The following is a 27,393-nucleotide window of genomic DNA, read 5'->3' on the forward strand; positions in this document are numbered from 1 at the left end:
TAAAAACAAAGAAATACTTTCAACCATGCAGACACTTAATAAATTTAGTTTATAAAATAGGAATAGAGCAAATTTAGTTTATAAAGTACAATCTTTTCAAGTCATATTCAAAATCTTAGTATAAATGTTCCTGATTCTCACTGGATAATTATAGTAAATTTAAAATCGGCCATTAATAGCGTAACAGAAAACTTTGTTCTCGGAAAGATTTTAAATTTCATTTTAAGAAAATAAACTCAGAAAATGTTCAAGCTGCTCTAATTGCACTCAATATTTATCCATATTTATTTCATGTAATCTTTGGCAGTTACAGCAAGATTATTTGCTCTTTGTTCGTAAAGGAGAATCCGTACAATTTATTCGTTCAAAGATAACGCCCGATGACAACGCAAATCCGCCGCCTCATCATTTTAATTCACTGCTTCGATTTATTTACGCTCCTTCTATTCTGAATACAGCTTCCTGTACAAAAGGAATGCAAAATACATTGAATGTAAATAAAAGGCGAATAGAAAAATAACTGTGCCATGTATGTTAATTTTGTGACTTTGATTTTTGGATATATCAATCTTCACCTTGTAAAAATAGCTGTTTGACTTTTAGTCAAAGAACGGCATTGAAAATTTAGACTATTGCAAAATACGCAAGTGATATCTGACTAAGGAGGTAGATGCCTTCATGGAGGACATTTTAGGGAAACTAGTCCGTATTCTAGGTACACACGGGTTAAACTACGACACTTTTCATGCAGCGAACCCTTTCGCTGGGATTAACCTTAAAATGTGACCGCATCAACATATTCCCCCTCCCCCCACAAGGTGCTCTCCATAAAAACTGGGGGCGGAACTGAACGAAGTCGTACCGTCACATATATGGTGCTCAAAGTTCTCGCCAACAACAGGAGCAGTCTTACACTCCTAGCTACGATGAATTTCGTGGGCTTGTTCTAATGTTACTATCAGACAAGTGAGATAAGTCACAATACAGCAACCTCATTCTAAGAAAGTCAGAGATTATGCTGAAACAGTGTTTTTGAAATATAGAGTTATGGAAAATGACTGACCCATTGCACAGGACTTTGTTTATGAAATTTATTAGAGCACATAGACAAGTAATCACGGACGAAATTAAGTTAATTATTTAAAGTGATTCAACAGACTATCTTATCTCGCATGAACAAAATTTAGATGATAATCAAATTCTTGCTATTATTTGTTCCTGAGTAGCTTTCATTCCTATCGCGATAACGATATTTATTGTCAGAGTTAGCCTAAAAGACATAGAGATATTCAAAGTTTGGCAGAAAAACGAGTTTCAACAGTACAGCTTAGAGAAACTCAGTACTGATACTTAGAATGAATATACACTTAGTACAGCTTAGTACTGAAGTTTACCAAGCTAAAGTTACAAATGTTCTATGCGTGAAACTTTTGTAACCGATGCCAAGTGCTTATCAAATATCTCTGCATATACCTGTAAACTTTTGCAATAGCTGTTGTCATGTGTTGTTTAAGATCGTTTAAACTTGTAGTAATTTCTCGAATAAAAACTTTGCCCTCGATGTATGCTACAAGTGTAGTCATACGGTGTTAAATCTAAACTTCTTGGCGGATAACACACCAGAATCATGTTCTGATCCTTTAAATGGGCATTCTAGATGTAGGCCCATAAATATGAGAAGACATTCTCAGTAAAATGGTTCTAAATGTTTTCTGCTAAAAGCAAACACTTTTAGGTATATAAACATTTATTGTGTCTATTTCTTTTAGGCAAACCCTTTAATGTGGATTTTGAGACCATACATGCTGGAGGCAAATGTGGCACGAACATAATATTTTTAACATATCCCCAACATAAATTGTAGCGTGACATAAGTTTCAGTAAACTAGATAGACAGCTGCAGAACACAAAACTATTGGATCTACTGCAAATGATTCACCGAGCTAGAGCACATAAGAACACATTAAAAAACGTAACATAACTGGTTACCATTTTGGCTGAGAATCGCAATTTTCTAAGACTTTTTGCACGATGTTTAATTTACCTTTAACAACAAGAAGTTATTGCCATCTAAAATTGATTCGTTTTGTTTATTTGAATATCATTAAGCACTTAAGGCTATTTAGAAAACGGAGTGGACTTTTCTGAGAGACATTGGGTCATATTTCTGTTACACATCGTAAAAAATCTCAATACCCATGACGAAATCTGAATCCAGACTGAACTACCAGTATGCAGAGATCTTATTCACTTGCCAATTGTGTGTAAAACAATTTAACATACAATCTATCATTATAAATAGCCCTGTGTTTCGACGCAATGCAGAACACTCGAATTTGAATCGATTTGAAGAAGGAAGTTTCTCATTTTTACTTCAACAAAAACAAATTTCTGTTTCATCAGTTTATTGTAAAGTTACTAGAATTAAGAACAAAATAAGCTGTGTCTTTCATTTCGACAAGCGTTTTATAATTGTATTAAACAGACTAACACGCATACTCATGGACCATCATAAAAATACAAAATTAGTCCATTGATGAAAATTAAATACGAAATACGTAATTTCATCCATATCATGATTATGGCAATTATTATTTGTTACAGATTTCATAATGAATCTTGAAAAATATAGTATCCCAATATCATAAAACGTTGTCACATTAGGAAATTTTCATCACAGTTTCTTGGAATTTTGTGAAGACATAAAGGTGCTGTTGTTTTCACTTTGTGAAAACTATCGTTTCCGCCACAAAATAATAAGCTGTTGAAAATTAATTTTTTTTGCCCTGTCTCTAATTTACCCAGGTCGTGTCTTCGAAACATTTTAAGCAGTTTTGTTAAATTTTGGTCAAAGAATCTATTTAAAGAAAATTGGCAATTTTATTGCTTGGAATCAGCTTTTCTCTCATTTCGTAATTTTGAATTTATTTGTAATTTGAATCGATTTTACACTGTTTCTTCATTTTTTGTTAACTTACTTTCATGTTTTACTTACTTGGGGAGATTATGTTTATCTTAAACACGATATCTTGTAATTATAGAGCCGTTCACACGAATTTTAGACGATTTTCAATGTAATTACAGAAATATTTTACCTAAAATCTTTCTGTTTTCAATGTTCTGTTTGTTAATCCTTATTCTTCATACCGTAATTTCCAAGACAATAAAGCCTTTTATAGTAATGGAAGAGGTATTTTATCATGTTGCTCTTGAGCAACTTTCCAAAATCTAATGAGGCTGCAGGTCAATGGCGCAAAAATCCATTGATGATATATCAGAGATTTAGTAGGGATATGAGTGACGGGTAAGTCCTGATAACCGTTTCTTGTTCCATTTTTCCAGGAAATTAACAGTAAATTTTGACTTGTCGCTACTTCCTTTGTCTTGCAGTTATACTGACTGATCACACTGTGAGAAAAAGGAAGGTATTTCATATTTGAAAATTGGGTATAAAATATATTTTTGATATTTTATTTAGTTGATTAACATTTTTTTCACTCTCTTTATTTTTAATTTGGCATTATATGGAAAATCAACAATCATTAATCCCTTAGAAAAACTTTCTTTAGATTCCTTGAAACATGTCTCAAGATATTTTCTTTGATGATAATAAATGGATCTCTTTTTATAGCAGTCATTTAAGTACACACAAGATTCGTCTAATGTGACAACATTTTTCCACTTTTGTCCGGATAAATGTTTCTCATTAAGAATTCTGCAGCGTTAATCACTTTGTTTGAAGTTGATACCGAAAATTTTAACAATTTTGCAACTGTTCTTTGAAATGGCGGAATTTCTTTTAACATTAAAGATCTTACTTTTGCAACATTCGAAACATTCTGTTTTTTCCCTGGATACGTATTTGGAGCAGTTTACCGCTTGAAGCTAAATCTTGACAACATTTTCCGTTGTTCTTGACAACATTACCTATCGCAGCTTTAGAGATCGAAAAACCTTCACAACGTTGCTTAGTAATTAGATACGAATAACCTTTTCTAAAAGAATACAAACACAGCCTGCCATCCATTGCTTCTTCAAAAGCGACATTTTGCATGAAAACAAAACGATAGTTTATACTTTCAAAAATATAGTTGCAGTTAAAAATTCCAAGCAGAAGATTTCTGTTTACAGCAGAGCAAAATCGTTTAAAAATATGGGAACAGCCCTGTTTAACCATACATTGCATTTGTCTATATATCCCAGCAAACTATTAAAACAGTATGTTCTTAGAAACAGTTTGAGATTTTTTGAGTGTTGCATATTTTTGCAATATTTAAAAAATTAATATTATTAATAGAAAAATATTTTAATGACACACAGCATGCCACTTTGGCTAAGAAAAAACTCCTGTAATTTTTCCATGCACACTACAATTTGCATTAAAAAAATCTTAATATTAAAGATAATGATATTAAAAAATTTTAAATATTAAAAAAATCCAAAAGCTTTCAGATTTTCTATTACGTCCAAAGGGACCTTTTAAAGTTTTGCGTGTTACTTTTATTTGTAGAGTTCCTCACTTTGTAATTTTAAGTTTCTGTTGGAAGTGTAGAATCTTTAGAACTGATAAGCGAATAATCGCTTGAGTTCATGTGACAGGAAAGAAAAAATGGAAGGGCAAACTAACCCTTTATTATTCCAACTAAAGTTTAACAAAACTCCGTCTTGGAGTGTACAATAAAGCCGACACCTGGGCTTGAACTTAAGAGACTAAGAATTAAACTAAATTAATCTTAACTAAAGTGATATAGCCGAAGTTATGAAAATTCTAACAGAGTTGGCCCCTTAACGTTAATAGATTGCGAAGCTCTCAAGGGCCTAAAGTATGGCTGAGCTTGGCAATAGCTTACGAGAGAGTAGCCTAAAAACGGCGGACGCGTGCAGCCATAATACCTGGTATCTGTCTCTGTCTAAGACCGAAGAACTTCGCTGTTAAATACCGCTCTTTCTCATTATGTATTCAGACGTGATTCTAAAACTACGTTCTGGTCGGAAGTGGTAAGTTGAAGTTAAGAATCTATAGAAAAGAAAATTTAACTCAAAATTTAATTGTTAATAAAATTAACATAATCCTTATATATTTATTAAACATCACGTTCTTCGCACTTAAACCACATAAAATTCAATTCAACAGCAATGTCCAAAAATACTTAAAAACAGCATATCTTTAGAATGTCCGATAGACATTCTCGCATGCTGGAGATAAAAATGGTTTTTTCCGTACCTTGTTGCCATACCCGCTTTGAAATATTTGTGCTTGTTAACCAAATGCATAATGTTCAATCATAATGTACCTGGCATCATCATCTATTAAGATAAATTCGTATCTGAGTGTTGCAGTGTAAGAAGCCACAAACGGTCCCAAGATCTTATCTCTATATCGTTGAGCTATCAGTGGTCCATTTCTAATGACGTACGGCTTATTCTGGATATTAATTAGACTCTGGCCAGACAATCTCTCTGCCCCCCTCCGATCAGACACTTTCTTTCACAAATGCAGGATAATCCGAGTGCCACATTCTCTCTGAGTCATCTCAGTTGTTCCTGTGTCCATTTTCAAGGAGTGTACAGTTGCCCGCTCTTAAGAAAAGGTACATCATAGGTCTGCGATTTTGAACAGCTTGAGTTGAAACACTGTGCCGGTAGCCTTCAGCAGGTGCTGCTGTGAGAGAGTGGCATTTAATCTGCAATTTCGTCTACCATTGCTGTTAATTACAATTCTTCGTTCTGCTTTGTTGTTAACCTACGACCTTCGGGTCTTGGCCTAACATTTGAAGTTTCAAAATATCGATTTCATAGTCCGAAAATGGCACTTTGGAATACTCCAAATGCTCAGCTGCAATGGATTGCGCTTAAACTGTTTCTAAACGTCAGATGGCCCTTTAGTCTGTGGACTTAGTCAGACTCATGTTGTTGAGACATCGTGCTCGTTACTAAAAAGCATTCAATAAATGTCAATTGTATCTAGTTTCTACTTATATAAAGGATGTTGCAGATCTCTTTTCACGCCTTACTGAGAATTTGTAATTTTTGAGTCACAGGCAAAATTTGCATATTTCGATTTTTACAAATGCCATAATTTCTTTTTCAATTTCTCTTCTTTCAGTTTAGTTGAAAGATTGGTTGATTGTATGGTTGCTGAACTTGCAATAAACCTGATTATTTTATATAGTGTAGCATTTGAAATATTTAATAATGATAAGGAGAAAACATTTGAAGGAATAAAGTTTTACAAAGTGAAAATATCGAACCAACTTTCAGTCCCGATGCTTCGATGTATTTTATATAAAATTTCTTATCCACTACATGCTTACCCTCTTTAGTGAGAAACAAATTCTACGTATGCAGGATTTAAGTCTTCAAAAATCAAATAAAACTAGACACTTTCTAGCTGGATTAATGTTGGCTTGGCAGGAATGTATTTACTTTCACAGAAACTTTCTGCTAACTGTACCGTAAAGTAAAACAAAAATATCTTTTAACAAAATGATGTTTATTAAATGAGTAACATATTCTCATATGACAGTTTCTCACAACTGTTGTGTTTGTTTAACATGAGAAAGTATGCATAGTTGAAAATAGCAGTCATATTATGATTGTAATAAAATTAATTATGTTTTTAAAAATAACTATGTGAACATTTGCTTTTTGGTTAACAGTTGGATAACAGGAAATAAAGGAAGAATAACGTAAATTACTACTGTACAGAAGCATAATCTAAGCGTCTTTATCAAATGGGCTTACAATTCTTAAAACTCCGTTGACATTACACGGCAAATTAAAAATATTAACCTAAATATTTATTTAAAGAAATATAGTCTCATTTATTTTGATTACTGTGATAAAATGAGCATGTATTTACTTCTGTCATTTTACACAAATATGTGAAATTATTTAAGAACAGCATAAGTTTGTGTAATAACTTCATATTTTAAATCAAATATTCCTAGAAATCATTAAATATATAAATATTTAAATGATATAAAGGTTTTATAGTTAAATATTATTGAGTTTACTTTCCTCATTTACACTTTATAAACAAAAACTTAATTCAATTAACATTTAACTTGAAAGATGTTTTAAATAATAATAATAATAAAAAAAAACAGAAATGCATTCCATTTAAAATATCGTGTTTTTAGATTGTTCAATACACAGATCAAGTGTATCAGTCTTTTATTGCAAAATGTTCTATCACATTGTTACCAAATACCTTTGAATTTATAGTTAAACAAGAAATATCATTTCTCTGAAAAAATATTTTTTTGCTAAATATGAAAGAGAAGATCAAAGTTCAAATCGAAATACAATCTCTACTTTTGTCGACAATTGAAAATCGCATTGCGAGACGAAAATAGAAAACATTTTTGGAATAAATATCATTACGTGCAAAATCTGCATATTTTTCTTATAAGTAATAAAAAACAAAATATTTCATTTTGAAACCTCCATGTTTTTAATTTCTCTTCAATAAAAACGTCTTTGCTCTCCCTAGAATTTTTCTTCCATTAAATTCTTTACAAAGTTGCATTTGTCCACTATTCAATTTTTGATGCCATTACAAAGTTGCATTTGTCCACTATTCAATTTTTGATGCCATTACAAAGTTCTGCAATCTCGAACAATTTATAAATCAAAATGGTTGTGCTTGTGACACTAATAAGTAGTTTTAGTATTACAAAAATTAGTTTGAGACATGATATTTTGCCTCTAAGATAAAAGCAAGTATTTATTTCATATAACATTATAAAGAATTATTGCATTTTTCTCAAGTATTCTCACGGTGAAAGAAGTTAATATGTTCAGCTAGAATGTTAAAATCCGTGGTTCAAATTCTGGCGAAATCATAGTTAATCATCACATTCCTCCGTTATAGAAAAAAACACTCAGTCGTTTCTATACTGATGGCCGAATAAAATGTCGTTAACGATAATTCCTCACCACCTGTATTTGATTCATTGAGCATATTGTGTCTCTCGCCACTCGTCTTTGAAAATATAAAGACTATAGTCATAAAAATAAATGAGACTATATTAACCGCAAATGGATCCATTTGCGGTTTTGCAGCTGAGGATGGTGGTTCGGTAAAACCATCGAAACTAGTCCTGTGGAAATTTTGTAAATATAACGCTGATTTTTGTTGTTTGTCTTCTGAATTAGTATTTACTCGGCGTGTTCTTGTGTCTTAAGGTCCTAGACGTTGATGACAACTTCTAATGATCCAGAATCTAGTGTTTTGGAATATCCGATAATCCGAGCATATGTATCTCCATTAAAATATAATTATGCATGCCTTTAATGTTATGAGTAATAATGTTATGAGTCTACGTATCGATATACGTATCTCTGTATGAATGCTGTCTGAGTGTGCTACAGGTTTATCTGTTCGCAACATTTGGAAGCGAATATGTTACTAATTCTATGGTCCGGTGAACTGAATTGCTAACTGAACCTAGAGCAGTAATTTGAATAAAATACACTTTTATAAAATGAAATTATTGAATGTAATTAAGAAAAATCATCCATCAAAATTCAATGTGAATTTCATTTGTAACTTTTAATTTATTCTCAAAAGCATGTTCACGTAACGCTCCTTCGTTAAGAGTTATTTTTTAAAAGTTAAATTAATATATTTTAGAAAAAGGCTGCCGAAACACTAGATACATTTAAGGATGTTTATTCTTACAGTTTACTAAACAAAGTTTCTGAAATCGTTTTCACTCATATTATTCAAACATATTTTCGATTACCCGACATATCTGAAAATCAGTAAAAGTCAGATAATCAAACATATCAGTAAAAATCCGATAATCTGTACAATAATGTAAGATATCAGTAAAAGTGTGATAATCGGCATGATCAGAAAGTCGGCACATATATAATTATCAGACTTTCACTATATAAAATAATAAGGCTCAGACGTTGCATATGTTGTTTCGTAAATTATTCTTTCTCAAAACGTTAAGTGGTAAAGTAAAAAGAAAGAACGGAAATTAAATATATTTCGTGGAAAAAATATTAACAGTCCTCTTACACACTATATTTAACAGTGCATATAAATGCGACAGGAAAATTACTTAAAGAATATTTATTAAAGTAACTCAATTGTTTTGAAATCGGCAGTATTAATTATGTATTACAACACATAAAATTAAGGTATGTAAATTATATTACCAAAACGAATTTTCTATTCATAATTTTTAAATTTAACAAAAAAGAAAATTTAATCAATGAAGTATTTTTCAATGTATACTTACTGTTTTCATTTTATAATTGTAAACAGATGTATGTGTGTAACTTATATTTGAAGATAAATAATTAAAACCTAACATCAAGAAAAAATAATGTGAAACATAAAGACTTGATTAAAGTGAAACTGGTGCAATTACAGGAAACTGCCTGAAACCATGATATGAAAGAAAATGCTTTCTGCATATTTCTTATTCAATCAGTACTTATATATGCAAATTATAAGAAGAGGAATGAAAACGTTGTTTCGGAATTCTATAGATAAGCCTAAGAATTCTTAAATAACTGTAAATATTGTATTTACTTGCAAATTTTATTTAGTCGCTTTTTCTATCTTTGAGAATTTTCAGAATAAATTGTAAAAATCTTTTCGCCATGTTGCCAAAGTACAAAATGTGAAGTGATAGCGCAGCTCACTACATAAGAAAAAAAATAGATTTAAAAACATTATACAGTGTCTCCCAAAAGTGTTCGCACACTTTTAGGGTTTGCAGAAAACGCCCCGGAACTGAATTCGAATATATAGCCCAATAGTTTTTCATATCATCTCCATTTGGTTTTGAATAAAACCAAACTTTTAAATTTTTAATACTGATTTATTTTGTTTTCCTAAAATTGAAATTGTAAGGAGACATAGGTAAAACATGCCAAAAAAGTGATCGTAAACCGAAACATTTTGGTAAAATTTCAGAAATAAATGATTGTCTACCACTTTTTATATTTTTGTATTTTGGTGACATTTAAAAAATGTTTGACTTTAGGTTTTTGCTTGCATACTTTGTTTTATTTTATTTAATGCTTAAAAATGGCTCGTATTCGTAAGGAAACAACGAACAGCATTCAACAATTTGTAGGGTTTATATTTATTTTAATTAACATTTATTTTAAGCTATCTTTCCTGTCAAGCCTTTACTTTGCCCTAGCCTACTGTAAATCGTAGTAGAACGCGCAGAGTATTCAAATTTTAGCAGAAGTAATTGAGTTTAAATAGAAGGGAAACGAGATTGTAGATGTGCTTCTTGAATCACGAGCGTGAAGGTTACTTGGTAGAAAGTTTAAGAACCGCGCGTTTCGGCCTGTCTGCCTAATTCGACAGTTCGTTGAATCTTTCAAATTCTTAATCAGAAAGTTTGCTGAATCTCAGCTGTATCTTAGAAAGCGGTTAAGATAGTTACAATTATAGAGCCTCGTAGATAGTGACTTCGTTAGTTATGCATCCTGTCATTTATTTTTAGTTGTACTTTTCTATTTTTGTTTAACCGCCGGGTCGGCGTAGTTTGTGAGCGTCAAGTGAACGCAACTGTGATTTCTAAAGTGAAATAAAAAGGGAGTTAAACCCTCCTTAAGAGTCTGTGTAATTTCCAGTTCATAGCAGTCACTACTACTGTTGCTGACAAGTTGGGGCCTCCCAACATCACAAATTGATAATTTTTTTTTTTTTTTTTTTTTTTTACCATAAGGATGTAAATTCGATTCGGGATATCGCTAAATTAGTAAATTTAACACGTTCTGCAGTGCAGTATATGATAAAAGAAGTGCAGTATATGATAAAAGAAGGAAATCCGATTCAAGATATAATAAGAAGAGGTTGTCCGGCGAAGAGGATTCGACGTGATCAGAGATTTATAGTTAGGAAATCTGTGACAAATTCACGTTCCAGTATTGTAAAGAGTTCTATAGAATTTACTAAAAACTTTTCTACTTCAGTTTCACTTAAAACTGTTCGACGAGTACTAAGATCAGCTGGATTACATGTGCGTTCTGATCGAGTATGGAAGAAAAATATCAGGAGTTTATACCAAGACCTTGGTTGGAACAGTAAAGCATGGCGGTGGAGATGTTCTTGTGTGAGGGGTACAGATCAGCACCAGGATTAAATAATTTAGTATTTATTGATCACACAATGAGCCACGCTCTTTATTTAAATATTTTAAAATATAATTTAAAATTATCCTACCAAAATTTGGGTACTGAAACAACTTTATTTTGTGTCTATGATTATCCACAAGTTCTGAAAACACTATCTCAGTCACCAGATTTAAACCCAACAGAAACATTTGGAGAGAATTAGAGGTTAAAGTACGAAGACACATCATCAAAACAAAAATCAAACTAAAACTTATAAGGATGTAAGAATGAAAGAACATTGATGCAGATCTTACAAAAACAACTGGTGAACTCTATGCCCATACATTTGAATGCTGTCATAAATACTGCAGGATATACTACAAAATACTAACTGACAGAAATACTGCAATGTTTATTAGTATGTGCAAATTTTTTTAAAGCGTACGAAGACTTTTGTGAGATAACTTTTCTGTTACTTATATTATTATTTTTTAAATTTTAATATATTCATAAAATAATCAATGTAGTCTTTCGAAGAGAAATTATAGATGTTATTAAAAATTTCCATTCTAAAATGTTAATTTTTACTGATGAATAAAACAATATTTCATTGAAACACGTAAGTGTACGAACACGTTTGGGAGCCACTGTATGTAACCTGACTTCTTTGGAATAAATATAGGATAATGGTCATTTTAATCTTCAGCGTTCTTCCTTCAAACACTGCAATTTCTTCCTTTTCCTTTTCGAAAGGTAATTTCGGTAAAGTTGTAAAAATTGGAAAATGTGCTAGTAAATGCGGTAAAGTATGGGATAATCAGAGAACTTCATTCATTATGGCAACTAACATTAAAACCCATTTCTAACAAGAATCCCAAACTGTTAATCGCAATCGCCAATAAAACTCGTAAACTGAAAATTACCAGACAAAACTTCAAATATTTAGCAGTAAAAGTGCTCCTTTCGAAAACTTTATGTCCATAAAGTAACTCAATTATTTTGCGATCGATGGTTATCAGCAGAGCCGTAATAATTTCTGGTTGCATAAATTAATCATTATGAACTGGTTATTGTAACATGTCAATTAGATGACATTTATATCAAGATGAACTGCCTGATATTTGATGATTAATTCTTTAGTTAGTTTAGCTCATTATTTAAGTTTGATTCTCGAAATTACCCATTCGTATTGTTGTTATTTAATGTTAGAGATAAAGGTAGTTATTACTAGCTAGCTTAAACTGAAATGTAATTTTAAACTACCATGTTTAACTAAAATGAATAAAAGAGAAAGGACGCTTCGTTGTTTACTCTAGCCAATTATGTTTCACGTAATTATGTTTGAGAACTATAAAGGAATTTAACAATTAAATTGTTAAACGAACAAATCCCAACCCATCAGGTTTTAAATATCGTATTGTGATAACATTATAATACAGCCAAACTTCCGATTAACCGGGAGAATGAACCGAGTTGCATACTCACGGAGCTTTCCTTAAAAAGTTAAGTTTTTTTACTGCGGAACGATAAAAATGTCTGCAGGAAATATGAACAACAGCAATGGCCGGAGACGATATATAATATAATATGATGGTGTGTGTGTGTGATTATGGCAAAGCCTTGAGGGCTATCTACTTAAGGGGAGGGATACCTTCGTGGAGCACTTTCTAAGGGAAACTGGCTCGTATACACGTTACACATGGAGAAAACCACGAACACGCCCATGCAGCCAGCCCGTTCGCGGGATTCGAACCTCGGACCGAACTACCAGTGTTCAGCGACTTTACCGCTCAGCGCTGGTGGGCTCTAATACGATAGTGATATAATATTCAGAAACTGTTTTATCCATAACGGTACATGATCTGGAATATTAAATCATTGTTAAATGATCTGTTAAAATAAACTTCTAAATTGCAAAAGTACATTAAACATTAATGTTTTGTTCCACATTGTCTCCTATGAAAATATAAGAGCAATATAAACCTAAAACAATGTTATTTGTATTTTGAAAAGTATTCTTGTTAATGACTATTCATTTAACTTATATAACCAAATGAATTCGTTTAAAACTACAGATGGATTGAAAATAATATTTTGCTATTAATTATAATATGGATTATTACTCTTCCCCATGGTTCTTAACTGCTGTCGGATTAACCGAAGACGTGATCTCCGATATTACCCTGGTTAATTGAGAGCATACTATAGTTAAAACGGAGCTAAACGTCAGGCTTCTTGATTTAAGTTAAACCAGCTCATCTTGATTTAAGAGGCATGCGTAGGAGACCCTTAGTATATTTTCAACTATTAATAAGTTTTTAAACATGAAAATCTCAACATTATACGATCTATCAAAGAGTGCTGAATTCTGGTAGGTCTTTCCGGGACAGAAGCTAACGGCCTGGCTGCACGGCTGGTCTTCATGCTTTTTTCCTATGTGCAGCATGAATGCGATCCAGTTTCCTTAGAGTGTCTTCCACGAAAGTATTCCTCTCTTAAGCAGATAGCCTAGTATGCTTTGCTTTATTAAAAAATGAACTTCTGTGGTAATAAAATGTAAGTAAAAGAGTTAATTATAAAAAATACTCCTCATTGTTAGACTCATAATGCATTTAACGCTCATAAACCCATAATGCAATTCGTTATTTTAACAGGGGCATACTAAGATACCTCTACCATAAATATCTCCACCATGTCTGCTGTCTTATGATCGAAGTCATTCCAAAATACTGTAGAAGCGTCCGAAACTTGCAGCTTGGTATTTTGCCGAAGAATAATCCACGATCATGAAGAATTGCATTGGAAATCAGAATTTATGCCGCATACGCCTAGAATTTGAGTTCAAGGTAAGTCTAAGTCTAGGAACTTGAAACTTTGCAATTAATTTATGATCTACATGGTTACTGCTCAAGTTTCTCTAAAATAATTACTTCTATAAGTTTTAAACTCTGCATTTTTCAACCAATATTTTTAATTTTCAGTATCACCACAGTTTAAAGCTCCGTAAATGGCAATAAATTTAATTGTCTTTGAGATTATAATTATTGCGTCCCGTAAACATTATAATTACTAATTTTAAAACGCGTAATTATCTACTTATGTAATATTTTACTGTATTTTACGTTTTTCTAACCTGAACTGAGTCAAAGTCTTTTGATCCCGGTCAAAGATTTTGAGTTCTCATGTTTTAGAATATTTGCATGTTATGAGATTTTTTGGTGATGAAATCCAAGTCCAGATGTGAAAATCCTATTTTATGTACACCTCAGAAAAAATTCTGAAGGTAACTTTATGCTGTATATTATTGCAAGGAACATCTTAATCTGCACTTTGTTTGCTTAGCATCCTCGCCACTTTAACTTTGAACTTGTTATAATTTCAAAGAGAATCCTTTTCTTACATTTATTCTCGTATAAAACGTCAAAAGCATAAAATACAACTACCACAAATATAAAACTATGGTACTGGTGGCGAGCTGCATATTCGTGGTTGCCTCTGTAATAATTACTCAAGATAAAACGAAAACTTTCATTTCTTTTTGCCATCGACAGAACAGTTGTCTCGCTGGGTTAGGTGCTCTTCAGCCTGTTCGATCCCGTCGATGGAATTAAAAATCCCGTCGAGTTTAGTACTGGTCCTTCGGGAATTTATTACATTTAGAGCTTAGTGCTCTGTCCTCCGGGAATTGACCACGTTAAATGAGAAACATTCAAAGAAGGACCAGAGCGCGGAAAGAAGGGGCATGGTGGGGACTGTTGACACTAAAGGAAACGCTTTTCACTATTACGGTACATGTTAGGTATACAGATACATTAAGGATATGGTATAGACATACGTGCAGATGTATAAATGAAATCTGAATAAATACATTATAAATCATGAAATACATTAAATCAGTGCTGGATTAAGCATAATATTAAACATAATAAAAAAAACAAAGAAAAGACATTAAATGAATTAATATACGTACAGAGCGGGCTGCTGACAGCACGATGTCCAGGGAAGGAAGTCACTCTAGGCTGTCAGCAATGCTTTTAGCAATTTTAGTGCAGGACATACAGTAAAATCAATAGCTCAAAAAGAATGCGAATAGTAAACAATTCATCCTTCATACGCCAGAAATATCGTAAGTTTCCAAATCATTCTGAGAGTGATCTCGTAAATTCTTTGAGCAGCTAATTTTTACAACTGTTTAACAACTTATTCGTCCTAGATCTTTGAGCCATACTTATCTAGTGTAGCACGGGCATCAATCCCTTATTATATAATTTATTTTGCGAAAGATATTCCTTTCTTAACCATAGTATAACCTATGATGAAAACAATAGCTGCCCGATAGGTAGAGTGGTTTTGAATCTGGCTGCCGTTTCTCTGTGTACGGGCTCTAGCTGTGCACGGGCCGGAGAAGGCGTGGACGTTTGCAAACGTCTATGCGGCATAGAGAGCATTCAAAATATTAGAGAGTCGAAAGTCCTGTCCCAGATCAAAGATATTTGGTTTATATTGGTTGTAGGAGATGGTAAGGGAAACATTCGGATCCCTCTTTCGGACATGTTAGGATCAAAATCTGAAAGGAGCTTTATCTTTGTCACTGGTACAACTCGGTCTTCCCTAGAGAATTTGAGTAATGAGATGGCTAAGTGACAGATGGGTATTAGCCATTGTCGATAAATGTCTTAATCTGCAAGTGTACGACTGTTTGAAACAGCAACATGTTGATAGGAATAAGTGCAATCAACAAAAAAAAAATAATATGAGGTCTTTTCGAAATTGCTTTTAACTCCTTTACTTAGACCAATGCAAAACGATAGGTGGATGAGAAAACAAATATTACGATTAAAATAAAACCAAATAAAAATGAAATGAAATTTGGAAATCCAGATTATAGTCCAACCCCTTAAAGATTTTAACAAAGTTTCAACCAGCTAAAAACGTATCTAAAAATTAAATAATTATATATATATATAATTATTTATATATATAATTAATAATAATAATAATATATATATTGTTACGAATTTGGTATTTAAAAAGCTAATATTAGTTCAATTATAAATTAATTGGTTTTATTTCTCGCGCAGTGCAGCGCGTGACGAATATTAAAAGAAAGCTAAGCCGGAAAATTGAAAATACAAGAGCGCGTGCATTAAATAAATAAATATCTCTTTTTGATTTCGAGAAAGTACTGGAAAATTCTAGCGCGTGATTTTAAAATCTTATAAAAGGAGTAAAACATCTCAGTTTGTAGTAGTTGCTTAGTTTGTTGTTGTTTAAAAAAAACTACTGTTGTTGATTGTAGCGAATTCGTGGATTAGCGTTCTTTAGCTGTTTTGAATTACGTTCTATTGGACATTTGAGTAGTTAAAAGAAAACTACTGTGAGATATTGTAATACTGCGTGATAATTTGAGAAAATTTAAGCATTTTTGTTGTGATAATAATAAATTTTTGTTCATTTTTTTTCATCGGACTTGTGCATTCATTTCATAACGAACCCGTACGCACGCAACAATTTTTGGTGTCAGAAGTGGGATTTGAATGCCAATAACAAGAGCGATGGAAGAACAATTCAGGCAAATGATGACTGCATTTGCTGCTTTCCAAGAAAAGATGGAAGGGGCCGTCAAATCCGTTAAGGAAGAAATGAAATTGGGCCAGGAATCCGTTAAGGACGAAATGAAAGCCGTTCAAGCTGGTCAAGAAAAGATTGAAGCATGTCAAGAAGAAATGAAAAGAGAAATTACCTGCATAATAGAAAATAAGTTTGAAGCTATGGAAGGCAGAATTGACACAGTTGAAAATAAAGTTGGACAAATTGAAGAAAAAGTTTCTTTCGTAAAAGATCAAATTGAAGAAAGAGTTTCTTCGGTGAAAGAAGAAATAGAAAAAAAGTTTCTTCTGTAAAAGAACATATAGAAGGAAGAGTTTCGGCTGTGGAGGAACGAATTGAAGGAAGAGTTTGTGCCGTCCAACACCAAGTCGAACAACAAATTGATGAGAGAGTTTCTGCAGTTGCCAAAGAAATGGAAACGTTAAAGAAATTCGTAGCGACGGCAGGGAGCAAGAATGATGATTTTAAATTCTTACCGATGCCTGCTCGTCCATTTCTGAAGCTATCCACATATGATGGGAAGACATCCTGGCAAGTGTACAAGACCCAGTTTTCTATCGTTGCGGATGCGAATGGATGGGATTCCCAAGCTAAGACCTGTCATCTCGCCGCTTCTTTAAGAGCCGACGCAGCGGATATCCTTCAGACTCTTCCCGAAAACCTCCGGCGCTTTGGAGCTGCGCTTTGGCGAGAAATGTTTAAAAGACTACAGCAGGCTTCAATTAAAATCCCGTCAACAGAAGCCCACTGAATCACTTCAGGAGCTCGCCACGGATGTTGAAAGGCTGTCACATCACGCCTTTTCGGAGTGCCCAACAGAAACAAGGGAAATCCTGTCCCTGCAATATTTCATCGATGGCATCCGGGATACTGAAATACAAAAAGCTCTACGAATGGCGGATGTAAAAGATTTAAAAAGCGCTCTAGTGTACGCCATGAAATTCGAGGCAGCCCAGCAAGCCACTCGTCGAGACCGCCACCCAGTCAGAGCTGCTCAAGTCCAGGAGCCAGGGGATCAAGTCACCGCTCGTCTAGACGATTTAACTAGACAACTGAACGCCTTGAGACGGAATATTGGTGAGAAGAAACCGACCGTTAAGTGCTGGAACTGCGGTGCTGAAGGACACATACGACGAAACTGCAGAATACCCCAGGGTACGGATGTTAAGACCGCTTCTAACAAGCAGCAGGGAAACTAATTAGTGGCCATCTCGCGGGGCGGAGGTTGCCAGATAATGAAAAGCCCCAGTTTAAAGCGCTTCAGATTTCTGCAGTGAGAGGCGGCAGTAATGGACTTTTCATAATAGGACATATTAACGGAGTCCCCTGCAATATGACGATAGACACAGGAGCCAACGTTACCATCATCCGAAAAGATTTGGCTCAACAACTGGGAAGCAAACTTAACTGGACGCCGCCCTGCGTTACCCTACAGACTGTGTCCGGTGAGAAGATCGACATCAATGGGAAAGTAAATGTTAACATCACGTTTGGAAGTGTCGCTTACCATCACACGGCATATGTAGCAGAGATCACTGATTCTTGCATACTCGGATTGGACTTTCTAAGGAAATACAATTTTTCCTTGGACTTTAAAAATAACGAATTGCATTCTGCGTCTGAGGACATAACGTTATTTGGAATTAATAATGAAGAAGCTAAATCTGTCCACAGAATATCACAATACCGGCAAGCACAAGACACTATCACAATACCGGCAAGAACAGAAATTTTACTCCCTGGATCTATAGCCGAAAACAGAGATTTCCGCTACGGCATCATAGAATATCCCAATAACTGTAATAGCCCGAAAGGAGTACTAGTAGCCTCAACACTCGTCGACCTATCGAGAATGGTTATCCCGGTGAGAGTTGCCAATGTAACTGAGAAGGCGAGAGTTATTAAGAAAGGCGACGTGGTTGCAGCATGTACTCCAGTAACCAGCGTTGAAAGAAAGAGCAATATCCAAGAATCCGTGTCCTCATCAGAGAGCATTGCATCGGAGTTATTGCAGAATGCGCAATTGAACGATGAAGAGAAGAATGCTGCCGATCGCGTCATCAAAGATCTTCAAGTTGTTTTCTCCTGCTCGTCTTCTGACGTGGGTCGAACTAGTTTGACACAACATAGAATAGATACCGGCGATCATCCCCCGATCAAGCAACATCCAAGACGTCTACCGTTTGCTAAACAGGAAGAGGTGCGAACACTGTTAAAAGATATGGAAGAAGGCGATGTCATCGAGCCTTCAGCGAGTCCATGGGCATCTCCCATCGTTCTCGTCAGAAAGAAAGACGGCTCAACAAGATTTTGCGTTGACTATCGCCCGTTGAATGAGGTTACGAAGAAAGACAGTTACCCTCTTCCTAGAATTGACGACATTCTAGACACTCTTTCTGGAAGCAAGTGGTTCTCAACACTTAATTTAAAGAGTGGGTATTGGTAGGTAGAAATACAGCCTGAAGACCGAGAAAAGACGGCATTTACTACGGGACAAGGGCTTTGGCAATTCAAGGTGATGCCGTTTGGACTGTGTAATGCGCCGGCAACATTCGAACGTCTTATGGAGACTGTTTTGAAAGGTCTTTCCTACGAAGCCTGTCTGATATACCTGGACGACATCATCATCGTCGGACATACTACGGCATCATAGAATATCCCAATAACTGTAATAGCCCGAAAGGAGTACTAGTAGCCTCAACACTCGTCGACCTATCGAGAATGGTTATCCCGGTGAGAGTTGCCAATGTAACTGAGAAGGCGAGAGTTATTAAGAAAGGCGACGTGGTTGCAGCATGTACTCCAGTAACCAGCGTTGAAAGAAAGAGCAATATCCAAGAATCCGTGTCCTCATCAGAGAGCATTGCATCGGAGTTATTGCAGAATGCGCAATTGAACGATGAAGAGAAGAATGCTGCCGATCGCGTCATCAAAGATCTTCAAGTTGTTTTCTCCTGCTCGTCTTCTGACGTGGGTCGAACTAGTTTGACACAACATAGAATAGATACCGGCGATCATCCCCCGATCAAGCAACATCCAAGACGTGATGACGTATGAACCGCTACGGCATCATAGAATATCCCAATAACTGTAATAGCCCGAAAGGAGTACTAGTAGCCTCAACACTCGTCGACCTATCGAGAATGGTTATCCCGGTGAGAGTTGCCAATGTAACTGAGAAGGCGAGAGTTATTAAGAAAGGCGACGTGGTTGCAGCATGTACTCCAGTAACCAGCGTTGAAAGAAAGAGCAATATCCAAGAATCCGTGTCCTCATCAGAGAGCATTGCATCGGAGTTATTGCAGAATGCGCAATTGAACGATGAAGAGAAGAATGCTGCCGATCGCGTCATCAAAGATCTTCAAGTTGTTTTCTCCTGCTCGTCTTCTGACGTGGGTCGAACTAGTTTGACACAACATAGAATAGATACCGGCGATCATCCCCCGATCAAGCAACATCCAAGACGTCTACCGTTTGCTAAACAGGAAGAGGTGCGAACACTGTTAAAAGATATGGAAGAAGGCGATGTCATCGAGCCTTCAGCGAGTCCATGGGCATCTCCCATCGTTCTCGTCAGAAAGAAAGACGGCTCAACAAGATTTTGCGTTGACTATCGCCCGTTGAATGAGGTTACGAAGAAAGACAGTTACCCTCTTCCTAGAATTGACGACATTCTAGACACTCTTTCTGGAAGCAAGTGGTTCTCAACACTTAATTTAAAGAGTGGGTATTGGTAGGTAGAAATACAGCCTGAAGACCGAGAAAAGACGGCATTTACTACGGGACAAGGGCTTTGGCAATTCAAGGTGATGCCGTTTGGACTGTGTAATGCGCCGGCAACATTCGAACGTCTTATGGAGACTGTTTTGAAAGGTCTTTCCTACGAAGCCTGTCTGATATACCTGGACGACATCATCATCGTCGGAAAGAGTTTTAAAGAACATTTAGAAAATCTTAGGAAGGTGCTTCAGAAACTGAAAGAAGCCAATCTGAAGCTGAGTCCCGCTAAATGCAAATTGTTCCGAAAGGAAGTGACTTACCTGGGACATGTCATCTCTGCAGAAGGTGTGCGCACGGATCCTGAAAAGGTATCAGCGGTTAAATCCTGGAAACGTCCTGAAAATGTCCATCAGCTGAGAAGCTTCCTAGGGCTTTGCACCTACTATAGGAGATACGTGAAGGACTTTTCTTCCATCGCAAGACCCCTTCACAAGCTGACAGAGAGGAAGCAAAGATTCTTGTGGACAAAAGAATGCGAGGATGCATTTAACAACTTAAAGGAGGCTTTAACATCTGCTCCAATCCTGACGTATCCTCAGCTCGACCGACCATTTATTCTTGACACCGACGCGAGCAATGAAAGTGTCGGTGCTGTTTTGTCCCAAGAAATAGACGGCCAAGAACGTGTAGTGGCCTACTGGAGCAAGTGCCTGTCTAAACCGGAGAGGAATTATTGTGTCACCAGGAAAGAGTTGCTCGCCATAGTCAAAGCCGTAGAACAGTTCCATCACTATCTATATGGCAGAAAATTCCTGCTCCGCACCGATCATGCATCATTGACCTGGCTTTTAAATTTCAAGAATCCTGAGGGTCAAATAGCCAGGTGGATACAGAGACTCCAAGAATATGACATCACTATCCGTCATCGTAAGGGATCATCACACGGAAACGCCGACGCCCTGTCTAGAAGATCTTGCCAAGAAAGCTGCCGATATTGTTCCAGGGTGGAAGCGAAATACGAGCTGCTGACTCCGGTCGCAAGACAAATTACAACATCAACATCGGCTGATCGAGAACCGTGGAGTGATGATGAAGTCAGGAAAGACCAGCTGGAAGACCGCGACATTAAACCGATAATTGATTTAATGGAGTCATCAACCAGAAAACCTACCTGGCAGGACATTTCTATCTGTAGTCCTACAACCAAACAGTATTGGGCACTCTGGGATTCACTTCACATTCGAAACGGCGTCTTATACCGGAAATTTGAATCGGATGATGGGAAGACGTTCCGATGGCAGCTGATACTTCCAAGATCCCGCATTCCTGATGTCCTTAAAGAACTACATAACAGCCCTACGGGAGGTCACTTTGGAATAATGAAGACCTTACAGAGAGTTCGTGAGCGCTTTTACTGGAATAATGCAAAGGATGACGTGCAAAAGTGGTGCCGATCCTGCGATGCCTGTGCAGGTCGGAAAGGACCGAAGAGACGCAGCCGAGGCAAGCTGCAACGTTACAACGTAGGGGCGCCTTTTGAACGTATCGCCTTTGACATCTTAGGACCTCTGCCACGAACTGCTGATGGCAACAAATACATACTCGTTGTCATTGATTACTTCACCAAGTGGCCTGAAGCGTACCCTGTTCCTGATCAAGAGGCTGTCACAGTAGCTGAGGTAATGATACAGCACTGGATTTCCAGGTTCGGAGTGCCTCTTCAGTTACATTCCGATCAGGGAAGGAATTTTACCTCGGCAGTAATCAAAGAACTATGCAAACTACTCGGCATTGACAAAACTCAAACGACGCCATTGCATCCCCAGTCGGACGGCATGGTAGAGAGGTTCAATCGAACCATCCTTAATAACCTCTCATTAGTGGTTTCCAGAAACCAACAGGACTGGGACAAGAAATTACCACTCTTTTTACTGGCTTACCGCAGTGCTGTCCACGACACTACCGGCTATTCTCCATCACAAATGCTCTTCGGTCGTGATCTTCGTCTGCCTTGTGATCTATTGTTTGGCCGCCCTCCGGATGCTCCTTCATCGTCTGAGGAATATATTCAAGATCTCCAGGCCCGGTTTGAAGTGATGCACAACTTTGCACGAGAGCGAGTCAACTTGGCGACGGAGAAGATGAAGACCCGATACGACACAAGAGCTACTGAACATCAATTCCACGAAGGAGACAAGGTGTGGCTGTGGAATCCGACTCGACGGAAAGGACTTTGTTCGAAATTACAGTCACCTTGGGATGGCCCGTACACAGTCCTAAACAGGCTGAATGACGTCGTGGTTCGGATTCGTAAGTCTTCGAACTCTAAACCTAAAGTCGTTCATTACGACAGGTTAGCACATTACTATGGCCATAGTACATAATGTAAATAATTGTAAATAGTATAAGACCATGGTCCTTTTTGTTTATAAATGTGTATTTGATTTGATTTGTATTTAGTATTTGATTTGCATTTAGTATTTGATTTGTATTTAGTATTTGATTTGTATTTAGTATTTGTTTTGTATTTAGTATTTGATAGCATTTGATTTATTCAAGTTAGTTATTGCATTTATTGTTTATATTGTTTGATATTGTAATGTAATGTTTATGCCTCAGTTGCATTTATGCCACAGTTGTAAATTTAGCTTCCTGTCCAGGGATTGTACTGCCCGGGACGTGCAGTCCTTGGGAAGGGGGCAGTGTTACGAATTTGGTATTTAAAAAGCTAATATTAGTTCAATTATAAATTAATTGGTTTTATTTCTCGCGCAGTGCAGCGCGTGACGAATATTAAAAGAAAGCTAAGCCGGAAAATTGAAAATACAAGAGCGCGTGCATTAAATAAATAAATATCTCTTTTTGATTTCGAGAAAGTACTGGAAAATTCTAGCGCGTGATTTTAAAATCTTATAAAAGGAGGAAAACATCTCAGTTTGTAGTAGTTGCTTAGTTTGTTGTTGTTTAAAAAAAACTACTGTTGTTGATTGTAGCGAATTCGTGGATTAGCGTTCTTTAGCTGTTTTGAATTACGTTCTATTGGACATTTGAGTAGTTAAAAGAAAACTACTGTGAGATATTGTAATACTGCGTGATAATTTGAGAAAATTTAAGCATTTTTGTTGTGATAATAATAAATTTTTGTTCATTTTTTTTCATCGGACTTGTGCATTCATTTCATAACGAACCCGTACGCACGCAACAATATATATATATATAATCATAAGACAGAGATTTCAGTCTTCTTGGTATATAATGGTATATATGATATTAGTATAGGTACTGCGGTTTAATCCATATATTGTAAAATACTTAAAGGCGACTTAGTAATCAGCCATACAGAAATTTTAAAGACACAAAAAAATTCTTTTATATTTAAAATGAGCTGTTCGAAGTGGGAAAGCCAAATGATAAGAGGAAAACAAAAAGATACGAGAAAAGCGGATTTCATTGCAAATGAAAGTAGCTTGGAAAGGTGACACTTACTGAATAATGATTTAATTATTCCAGCTCTGCATTCATTTCGCTAGATTGCTTGGACCTTAGGTTTGCAAGAAATATTTCCCTCGAGTGGCAATATATTCAGTTTTACTAAGATGTGAAATCTCGAGCATGCTTCCTTCGAGGTGTTTAAGAACTGTGTAGAATTTAATTATTATAGAAAATCTCTTTAGTTACGAAAATTATTCTAAAAAAAGGGAAAGCTTCTATAAGTATTTCAGTGACCTGTGCAAAATTTTGTTCTAAAATTTCGAGAAAAACATCTCTCCCCCACCCCACTCTCAGATCGGCAAATAAACAGCATTAGAAAGAGGAGCGTAGTAACTTGATAAATCTGAAAATTTGAAACAGGACAAATTTTTGTTACTTTTACAGCAATTAATAGTTTGAATTTTTACCTGCCATATTGGTTAATTATTTTGAAATCACTAGTTTTTGTCAGAAATATGTAAGTTAGCAGCTAGATGACAAGAGTGAATAACTCCAAGTTGTACAGTTATTGAGTTATTTTTTCTAACCAATGCCGATACGTTATAGCCTTCCCGCTTTAACCCATGACTTAATTTCTGATACGTATTTTGACTGCTTAAATTGCTATAGTTGTTTTTTGCGTTAGTTTCTTTAAAATTGCAATGAATTATGGGATAACTCGAGCATATATCCTTCCTGTTTAGTATTTATTCCATTTCGCTACTTATTGGAAATCAGTAGTTCGATTCCACGTAGAAGCATATTCTATTTTTCATGTGTTCTGATACAAAAAACCTATCGTGTCTATAAATTCTGTTAAAATAGCTAGTTTAACTAGCAATTACTAAACACGTCTTTCCTTTACAAATTTGAAGCTCAAATGAGAACGAAGTAAAGTAGAAGGTTTACATCATGCTTGTACAGTAGATACTCGTTACAACAATGGGCAAATTAGTACAAATTCAGGCAGAAGTTCTCGAGCTGAAAAAATATATTATTTCCATTTTCATCATAGCGACTATCCTTATATTTATTGTCCGTTGTTTAAGAAGCAAGGGTTCATTTAACGAGCGTCAAATGCATTTCAATTGAATATTGGACCTCCCATGTATTGTCTAAAAATTTTCATTCGTGTTTTTATATTTCTCTCTGGTTTAAAATACGAAACAGATTGAAGTATGAGTTTACTGGAAAGCAAAGTAGAGCTGTCTACCTAAGGCAAGGCATGCTTTCGCAAAGGATTTTCTACGGGAAACTGGCTCGCATTCACTTGATAAAAATCGCAAAAACGCCCATACAGCTAGGTGGGTAACTGACATTTAAACTTGAATCGAATTACCAACGTTCAGCGGTCTTATCGTCTCGGCTACTGTGAGCTGATGTAATGTACAATACAAATTATGAGGTTATTTTAGGTAGTGGGAAAAGTTATAATGTATCGAGAAAAAGTACTAAAAGTGACTACAATCAGCTTAAATTAGGCTATTTGATTAACGTACACATGGGCAAATTCATGAAAAGTGCTATGAAGACAGCCTGTTCGTCGGGATTCGAAATTGGATGAACTACCAGCTTTCGGGGATTTTAACGCTTCTCTGCTAATAGATTTAGTTACAAGTAAGTTTTTAATGGCTTGTTTAGTAAGATAATATCCTTATAGAAGCGTCCAGATGTAAAATAGTGGAATCTGAATTTACTGTATCTGCTGTCTACTAAACATTATACATTAAAGAAATTAAATGCACTTCGTTCTTTTTCCTTTACTGAAAACATTTCGAGATTAGCGAAATGAAAATTTAATAAATTTAAACATCGGAGAATTTCCGACCGATAAATCATTTTTTTTTTAGTAGCAACTTCAATGTATAGACACATTTAAAATGTATTTACGAATCGTTATAAAACTTTCTTTCCTTAATACTAACTAACGCATCTTCTTCTAACCGGAAATACAGGTTTCTTTCATTTTCATGTAACTGGCTACGAACCATTATAATCCATCAGATCGCGTGCAGTTGTTAACGTGTTTCCTTGTTAATGACTTAACATACACATTATGCATTCTAACAAGGTCGCTTACTCGCATACATACATGAGATAAAAATAAACTTGTGCGTGATTATTTCTCTATTTCTAAAATAACCATATGAAGAATGTAAGCATATGAGTTTTTAAGGGCTATTTGATATAAAATAATCAACTATAGCAAAGGGTTATATTTAACGGACTTTTCGTACATTCGGTCATGAATCTGGTATAATATAAGGAACTAGACGTGTCTGATATGGACGCCTGATATTGATTTCCAACAAAAAGAAATGCGGATGTCCCTATCCAAGTTTTTCACTGTTTAATAGCGTTGGCTTTCGTCCAGATACCAAATGGGCTCCGTGATCACGTGAGCATGTCTGCGAAATTTATTTAGCACGCATTTTGACCTATGAAAAGACCTTTTGCCACTTTTTGGAAAGAGGTAAACTTTTGACATTTATTATTATTACAAACCTTCATGCTTCAAATATAATGGATTTTGTTTTCCATTTTATAACATAAAGCTTGTAAGTCAAAGGTCAGAAACTTGGAAGTTTGTCTTGAAACATTAGTTTTGAAAAGCAAAAATGATTTCCCCAATTTCTTTAAAAATGAGAATATCCCGGTTTCTCATATATTAGGAAAAAAAACATTAGTTTATTGTAATCTAAGTTACACATTTTAGTGTATACATTGTTGTCTTATTTATAATATCTAATTGCGTACAATTTAATGCTTCCAAAATATATAAATTTATATACTATCTGAGCATAACCAGAAAATTACCCTGTTGATTAAAAATCAGAATATTTATCATTAAGCTTTTCCGAATGCATAAAAATATAGTATAATGAAGAAAACTGAATACATAGCGTACATAAAATTCACTGGAAAGCACATAAAAAGTTACTAAAAATCTACAGCATGCTTCGAAATAGTGATAAGTCAAAAATAAATTTAGTTCAGTAATATTTTGCGCAAGAAAGACTGAATCAAAGAAGCAGTTTGGCAAAACGTATTAGAGCTGCTTTCTGAGGATAGAAAATTCGTGCAGTGCTTTCTTAAAGAAACTAGATTGCACACTTCCGAAACATTTTATGCAGTATTATGCTCAGCTGCGGAGATTATAAAAGTTATCAAACTGCGTTAGGTTTATCCATTAAGTCAAAGCATCTCAAAGGCTTTTGGGGAGGAATGCCTTTGTGGATTCGTGGAGGACCTCCTGAGGAAATCTCGCTCGTATCTGTGTTCACATGAGATAAAAAACAAAAATGCATTCAACCAAGCTCGTTCACTAGATTTTAATCTGTATCGATTTATATTAGTGCTTAACGACGCTCACTTTTCTGATGAGTGCTAAACAAACAATTACTTGTTTTTTGAAGCTTTAACAGCTTAGCTACTGGTGAGCTACATAGTGAAGGAATTACTTGTTGCACATTCTATTTTTAGGAATGTAAGTTC

This window comes from Stegodyphus dumicola, chromosome 10 (genome assembly GCF_044657685.1).
Source record: "Stegodyphus dumicola isolate Sdum_Otavi_A_Nest chromosome 10, ASM4465768v1".
NCBI lineage: Eukaryota > Metazoa > Arthropoda > Arachnida > Araneae > Eresidae > Stegodyphus > Stegodyphus dumicola.